This window comes from Lissotriton helveticus, chromosome 11, assembly GCF_964261635.1.
Source record: "Lissotriton helveticus chromosome 11, aLisHel1.1, whole genome shotgun sequence".
Classification (NCBI taxonomy): domain Eukaryota; kingdom Metazoa; phylum Chordata; class Amphibia; order Caudata; family Salamandridae; genus Lissotriton; species Lissotriton helveticus.
In genome coordinates this window covers 451,466,596-451,474,095 of record NC_136072.1, presented here as the reverse complement: position 1 = coordinate 451,474,095, position 7,500 = coordinate 451,466,596, and positions in this window count along the sequence as shown.

The window sequence follows — 7,500 nt, the reverse complement described above, 5'->3', positions numbered from 1 at the left end:
AGCAAGGGGAGGCTCCCCGGGCACATCGGAACCCCTTCCCGGGCCCTTGGCAGTGCGGCAGGCTGGGAGACAGGGCCCAGGGCCGGAGAAACCGACCCGGGGCCCGGCCGGGCCCCTGGACGCAGCCGGGGCTCCCAAGCCCGGAGGTGCATGGGACGCCTCCCCGGTCCCTCCGGACCCCGTCCCGGGCACCCTGCCACGCAGCAGGACCAAGGACAGAGCCCGGGGTGGGGAGGCCGCCCTCCCCGGGCCCTCAGGGGCCCTAGCCACTGCTCCTGAACCCAGCCAAGCAAGGGGAGGCTCCCCGGGCACACCGGAACCCCTTTCCGGGCCCTTGGCAGTGCGGCAGGCTGGGAGACAGGGCCCAGGGCCGTGGCACCCGACCCGGGGCCCGGCCGGGCCCCTGGACCCAGCCTGGGCTCCCAAGCCCGGAGGCGCAGGGGAAGCCTCCCCGGGCCCTCCAGGACCCCGTCCCGGGCACCCTGCCACGCAGCAGGACCAAGGACAGCGCCCGGGATGGGGAGGCCGCCCTCCCCTGGACCTCAGGCCTTCCATGTCAGCCCGGCAATCTGGTCGCCCCATTGGAAAGCATTGCGCGCTACTATTGCAAACACATTATCTACCGGACTTGCTCTAGATGGCGCTCCAACATAAGGAATGTACCAACACCTTCCCTACTGGAATCGTGACGAGCAGGAGCCGTCATTAGCACTGAAGGGGCTAGTATATCAACACTTTCCCTCCTGTTGCGCAGGTTGGAGTTTGAAAAATAGATTGTATTATGCCTTTAGTTTGTGTGTCCTCTAGATCAAGTTGATCTACTGACTTGCGATGCCAAGGCATCTCGCTGTAAAGGAATGCGATGTCACAGCATGCATTTGTGCATTCGAATAGATGGCCGCCTATAACCCCTTCGCTGCGGCGGGTTTTCAAATGGGTTTGGGCATGGAGCTGCCCGGGACCCGTGGAGCCCGTCCTGGGCACTCTGACCTGCTGTTGGCCCGGGGGGGAGGACTGCCCGGGACCCGTGGAGCCCGTCCTGGGCACTCTGACAAGCTGTTGGCCCGGGGAAGGGAGCCCCAGACGACCGGGACCCGTGGAGCCCGTCCTGGGCACTCCTGTATGCCGTTGGCCCGGGGAAGGGAGCCCCGGACGTCCGGGTCCCGTGGAACTCGTCCTGGGCACTCTGACATGCCGCTGGCCCGGGGAAGGGTGCCCCGGACGCCCGGGGCCCGTAGCCCGTCCTGGGCACTCGGACAAGCCGTTGGCCCGGGGAAGGGAGCCCTGGACGCCCGGGACCCGTGGAGCCCGTCCTGGGCACTCTGGAATGCTTTGGCCCGGGGAAGGGAGCCCCGTGGAACTGGTCCTGGGCACTTTTACATGCCGTCGGCCTGGAGGTGGGTGCCCTGGACGCCCGGGGGAGGCCTGCCCGGGACCCGTGGAGCCCTTCCCGGGTACTTTGCCAATGCCGTTGGCCTCATAGAGATGGTTGCCCCGGACGCGTCCGGGGGAGGCCTGCGCGGGACCCATGGAGCCCGTCCTGGGCATTGAGCCATGCCGTTGGCCTGCAGATGGGAGCCCCGGACGCCCGGGGGAGGACTGCCCGGTACCCGTGGATCCCGTCCTGGGCTCTTTGACATGCCGTCGGCCTGGAGGTGGGTGCCCCGGACGCCCGGGGGAAGCTGCCCGGGACCCATGGATCCCGTCCTGGGCTCTTTGACATGCCGTCGGCCTGGAGGTGGGAGCCCGGGAGCGGGCTGCCCGGGACCCATGGAGCCCGTCCTGGACACTTTGACATGCCGTCGGCCTGGAGGAGGGTGCCCGGGACGCCCGTGGGAAGCCTGGTCGGGACCCGTGGAGCCCTTCCCGGGTACTTTGCCAATGCCGTTGGCCTCCTGGAGATGTGTGCCCCGAACGCCCGGGGGGAGGGCTGCCCGGGGCCCGTGGAGCCCGCCCTGGGCACTTTGACATGCCTTCGTCCTGGAGGTGGGAGCCCCGGACGCCCGGGGGAGGGCTGCCCGGGACCCATGGAGCCCTTCCCGGTTACTCTGCCATCCCGTTGGCCTCCTGGAGATGGGTGCCCCGGACGCCCGGGGGAGGTCTGTCCGGGGCCCATGGAGCCCGTCCTGGGCAGTGTGACATGCCGTCGGCCTGGAGGTGGGAGCCCCGGACGCCCGGGGGAGGGCTGCCCGGGACCCATGGAGCCCTTCCCGGTTACTCTGCCATCCCGTTGGCCTCCTGGAGATGGGTGCCCCGGACGCCCGGGGGAGGTCTGTCCGGGGCCCATGGAGCCCGTCCTGGGCAGTGTGACATGCCGTCGGCCTGGAGGTGGGACCCCCGGACGCCCGGGGGAAGGCTGCCCGGGACCCGTGGAGCCCTTCCCGGTTACTCTGCCATCCCGTTGGCCTCCTGGAGATGGGTGCCCCGGACGCCCGGGGGAGGTCTGTCCGGGGCCCATGGAGCCCGTCCTGGGCAGTGTGACATGCCGTCGGCCTGGAGGTGGGAGCCCCATACGCCCGGGGGAAGGCTGCCCGGGACCCGTGGAGCCCTTCCCGGTTACTCTGCCATCCCGTTGGCCTCCTGGAGATGGGTGCCCCGGAAAGCCCGGGGGAGGTCTGTCCGGGGCCCATGGAGCCCGTCCTGGGCAGTGTGACATGCCGTCGGCCTGGAGGTGGGAGCCCCGGACGCCCGGGGGAAGGCTGCCCGGGACCCGTGGAGCCCTTCCCGGGTACTCTGCCATCCCGTTGGCCTCCTGGAGATGGGTGCCCCGGACGCCCGGGGGAGGTCTGTCCGGGGCCCATGGAGCCCGTCCTGGGCAGTGTGACATGCCGTCGGCCTGGAGGTGGGAGCCCCGGACGCCCGGGGGAGGGCTGCCCGGGACCCATGGAGCCCTTCCCGGTTACTCTGCCATCCCGTTGGCCTCCTGGAGATGGGTGCCCCGGACGCCCGGGGGAGGTCTGTCCGGGGCCCATGGAGCCCATCCTGGGCAGTGTGACATGCCGTCGGCCTGGAGGTGGGAGCCCCGGACGCCCGGGGGAAGGCTGCCCGGGACCCGTGGAGCCCTTCCCGGTTACTCTGCCATCCCGTTGGCCTCCTGGAGATGGGTGCCCCGGAAAGCCCGGGGGAGGTCTGTCCGGGGCCCATGGAGCCCGTCCTGGGCAGTGTGACATGCCGTCGGCCTGGAGGTGGGAGCCCCATACGCCCGGGGGAAGGCTGCCCGGGACCCGTGGAGCCCTTCCCGGTTACTCTGCCATCCCGTTGGCCTCCTGGAGATGGGTGCCCCGGAAAGCCCGGGGGAGGTCTGTCCGGGGCCCATGGAGCCCGTCCTGGGCAGTGTGACATGCCGTCGGCCTGGAGGTGGGAGCCCCGGACGCCCGGGGGAAGGCTGCCCGGGACCCGTGGAGCCCTTCCCGGGTACTTTGCCATCCCGTTGGCCTCCTGGAGATGGGTGCCCCGGACGCCCGGGGGGAGGTCTGTCCGGGGCCCATGGAGCCCGTCCTGGGCAGTGTGACATGCCGTCGGCCTGGAGGTGGGAGCCCCGGACGCCCGGGGGAAGGCTGCCCGGGACCCGTGGAGCCCTTCCCGGGTACTTTGCCATCCCATTGGCCTCCTGGAGATGGGTGCCCCGGACGCCCAGGGGCGGTCTGTCCGGGACACGTGGAGCCCGTCCTGGGCATTGAGCCATGCCGTTGGCCCGGAGAATGGAGCCCCCAGACGCCCGGGGGAGGTGTTGCCCAGGCATATCTCATCTGGTCCCCCCGGGCAGAGAACCACCAGCCCTGGAGAGGTGTCCGGGCGTACCCTGCCCCTAGTAATCCGGAGGGAAATTACCCCCCTTTCTTGCAATCCGTGCACGCGAGGTGACAGAGGGGACCCAAGGCGTAAAAGAACCCGACCTCATGGAGCCCTAGCTGGGATCCGGGAGGCGAATGGCACCTCATCGGGACTTCCAGGGAAGCCCAGCCATCTGGTCGCCCCATTGGAAAGCATCGCGGGCGACCAGATGGCCGGGATCGAAAGGACTCCCAGCTCCCCATCCATCCCAAGCCTTCGCGGTAGGTTTCCTGACTTCCTGCCCACGCAAGGCAGGGCTCTTGGACCCCGGCTGGGCCTCAGGCGCAGGTTGGACCACCGGAGCTCTAGGGCCCGGACGACCTGGGGGGAGGAATGCCCGGGACCCGTGGAGCCCGTCCTGGGTACTTTGACATGCCGTCGGCCTGGAGGTGGGTGCCCCGGACGCCCGGGGGAAGCTGCCCGGGACCCATGGAGCCCGTCCTGGGTACTTTGACATTCCGTCGGCCTGGAGGTGGGAGCCCCGGATGCCCGGGGAGAGGTCTGCCCGGGACCCATGGAGCCCGTCCTGGGTACTTTGCCTATGCCGTTGGCCTCATGGAGACGGGTGTCCCAGACGCCCGGGGGAGGACTGTCCCAGACTCATGGAGCCCGTCCTGGGCACTTTGACATGCCGTCTGCCTGGAGGTGGGAGCCCCGGACGCCCGGGGGAGGGCTGCCCGGGACCCATGGAGCCCGAACCGGGCACGCTGCCATGCCGTCAGCCTGGATGGAGCCCCGGACGTCCGGGGTACGAGTGACCGGGACGCATGGAGCCCGTCCTGGGCACTTTTCCGTGCCTTCGGCCTGGAGCCCCCAGACACCCAGGGGAGGGCCACCGTGAAAACCATGGAGCCCGACCCGGGCACTCTGCCATACCGTCAGCCTAGATGGAGCCCCGGACGCCCAGGGGACGAATGCCCGGGACGCATGGAGCCCGTCCTGGGCACTTTTCCATGCATTCGGCCTGGAGCCCCCAGACACCCAGGGGAGGACATCCCTGGAAACCATGGATCACGACCCGGGCACTCTGCCATGCCGTCAGCCTGGATGGAGCCCCGGACGCGCGGGGGATGAATGCCCGGGACGCATGGAGCCTGTCCTGGGCACTTTTCCATGCCGTCAGCCTGGATGGAGCCCCGGACGCCCGGGTGACGACTGCCCAGGAGCCATGGAGCCCGTCCTGGGCAATTTGACATGCGGTTGGCCTGGAGGAAGGAAGCCCCGGGTGGCCTAGGGAGGTGTTGCCCAGGCATAGCCCATCTGGTCCCCATGGCAGAGAACCGCCAGCCTCGGAGGGGTGTCCGGGCGTACCCTTCTCCCTAGCAATCCGGAGGAAAATTACCCCCTTTTCTTGTAATCTGTGCACGCGAGGTGACAGAGGGGACCCAAGGCGCGAATGTACCCGACCTCCTGGAGCCCTCGCTGGGATCCGGGCGGCGAATGGCACCTCATCGGGACTTCCAGGGAAGTTCGGCCATCTGGTCGCCCTTATAGGAAAGCGTTGCGGGCGACCAGATGCCCGAGGGGATCCGGGCGACCAGATGGCCGAGGGAATCTGGGCGATCAGATGGCTGGACACGGAAGTGAAGCCGCCTGGACTCTCCCGACCCTGTCCCTGTCCCCGTCCCCGTCCCGGGACGAATGCCCGGGACGCATGGAGCCCGTCCTGGGCACTTTTCCATGCCTTCGGCCTGGAGCCCCCAGACACCCAGGGGAGGACCACCGTGAAAACCATGGAGCCCGACCCGGGCACTCTGCTATACCGTCAGCCTGGATTGAGCCCCGGACGCCCGGGGGACGAATGCCCGGGACGCATGGAGCCCGTCCTGGGCACTTTTCCATGCCTTCGGCCTGGAGCCCCCAGACACCCAGGGGAGGACCACCGTGAAAACCATGGAGCCCGACCCGGGCACTCTGCCATACCGTCAGCTTGGATGGAGCCCCGGACGCCCGGGGGACGAATGCCCGGGACGCATGGAGCCCGTCCTGGGCACTTTTCCATGCCGCCGGGGTGGATGGAGCCCCGGGCGCCCAGGGGACGACTGCCCAAGAGCCATGGAGCCCGTCCTGGGCAATTTGACATGCCGTCGGCCTGGCGGAAGGAAGCCACGGGTGGCCTAGGGAGGTGTTACCCAGGCATAGCCTATCTGGTCCCCATGGCAGAGAACCACCAGCCTTGGAGGGGCGTCCGGGCATACCCTGTCCCTAGTAATCCGGAGGGAAAATACCCTCCTTTCTTGTAAACTCTGCACGCGAGGTGACAGAGGGGACCCAAAGCGTGAAAGTACCCGACCTCCTGGAGCCCTCGCTGGGATCTGGGAGGCAAATGGCACCTCATCGGGACTTCCAGGGAAGTTCGGCCATCTGGTCGTCGCATTTGTGGAGCCCTGGGAGAGAACTGGGGCTCGGCAGGGCCAGGGTGCCAGCAGGTCCCAGTCTGCCAGGTCACCAGGTCTGGGGATATGCTGCCCATGCGCTGCCGGGGCCCGGGCATGACCTCCGGTGGGCCCTCAGGTGCGTCAGTCCGGCACGGGGAGGCTCTGAACCTGCTTGGCTGGGGCCAGGGCTCCACAAATCCACTCGCCCGCTCGACCGGGGCCTAAACGGCATCCGGCTCATGGCGGGCTTGGGGCTTAGCTTCCAAACCCTACCCCCAGGCCAGGGAGAGCCTCTGCAGGCCCCGATGGTCCCCAGCGCCCGGAACCTCGGCTGGCTTGCAGGACGGGGGCTCCAGCACCCCGGGACCTGCCGGACAGAGTTCAAGCCCCAGGCACGGTCCCATGTTCCGAACCCTAGCCAGGCCGGGGAATGCCTCCCCAGGCCCAGAGGGATCCTAGCGCCCAGACCCTCGACTGCCTTGCAGGACAGGGGGCTCCAGCACCCTCGGGGCCTGCCAGATGGAGTTCATGCCCCGGGCCAGGTCCCAGCTTCCAAACCCTAGCCAGGCTGGGGAGAGCCTCCCCGGGCCCCGGTGGAGCCCCGTCCCCAGCGCCCGGACCCTCTGGTGGCCTGTGGGACGGGGGGCTTGCGCACCCCAGGGCCGGCCGGCCGGAGCACAAGCCCCAGGCCCGGTCCCACCTTCCGAACCCTAGCCAGGCTGGGGAGAGCCTCCCCTGGAACCGGTGGAGCACCGCCCCCAGCGCCCGGACCTTCTGATGGCCTGCGGGACGGGGGGCTCGCGCAACCCGGGGCTGGCCGGCTGGAGCTCAAGCCCCGGGCCCGGTCCCACCTTCCGAACCCTAGCCAGGCTGGGGAGAGAGAGCCTCCACGGGCACTGGTGGAGCCCCGTCCCCAGCACCCGGACCCTCTGGTGGCCTGCGGGACGGGGGGCTCGCGCAACCCGGGGCTGGCCGGCTGGAGCTCAAGCCCCGGGCCCGGTCCCACCTTCCGAACCCTAGCCAGGCTGGGGAGAGCCTCCACGGGCACTGGTGGAGCCCCGTCCCCAGCACCCGGACCCTCTGGTGGCCTGCGGGACGGGGGGGCTCGCGCACCCCGGGGCTGGCCGGCCGGAGCTCAAGCCCTGGGCCCGGTCCCACCTTCCGAACCCTAGCCAGGCTGGGGAGAGCCTCCCCGGGCCCCGGTGGAGCCCTGACCCCAGCGCCCTGACCCTCTGATGGCCTGCGAGACGGGGGGCTCGCGCACCCCAGGGCTGGCCGGCCGCAGCTC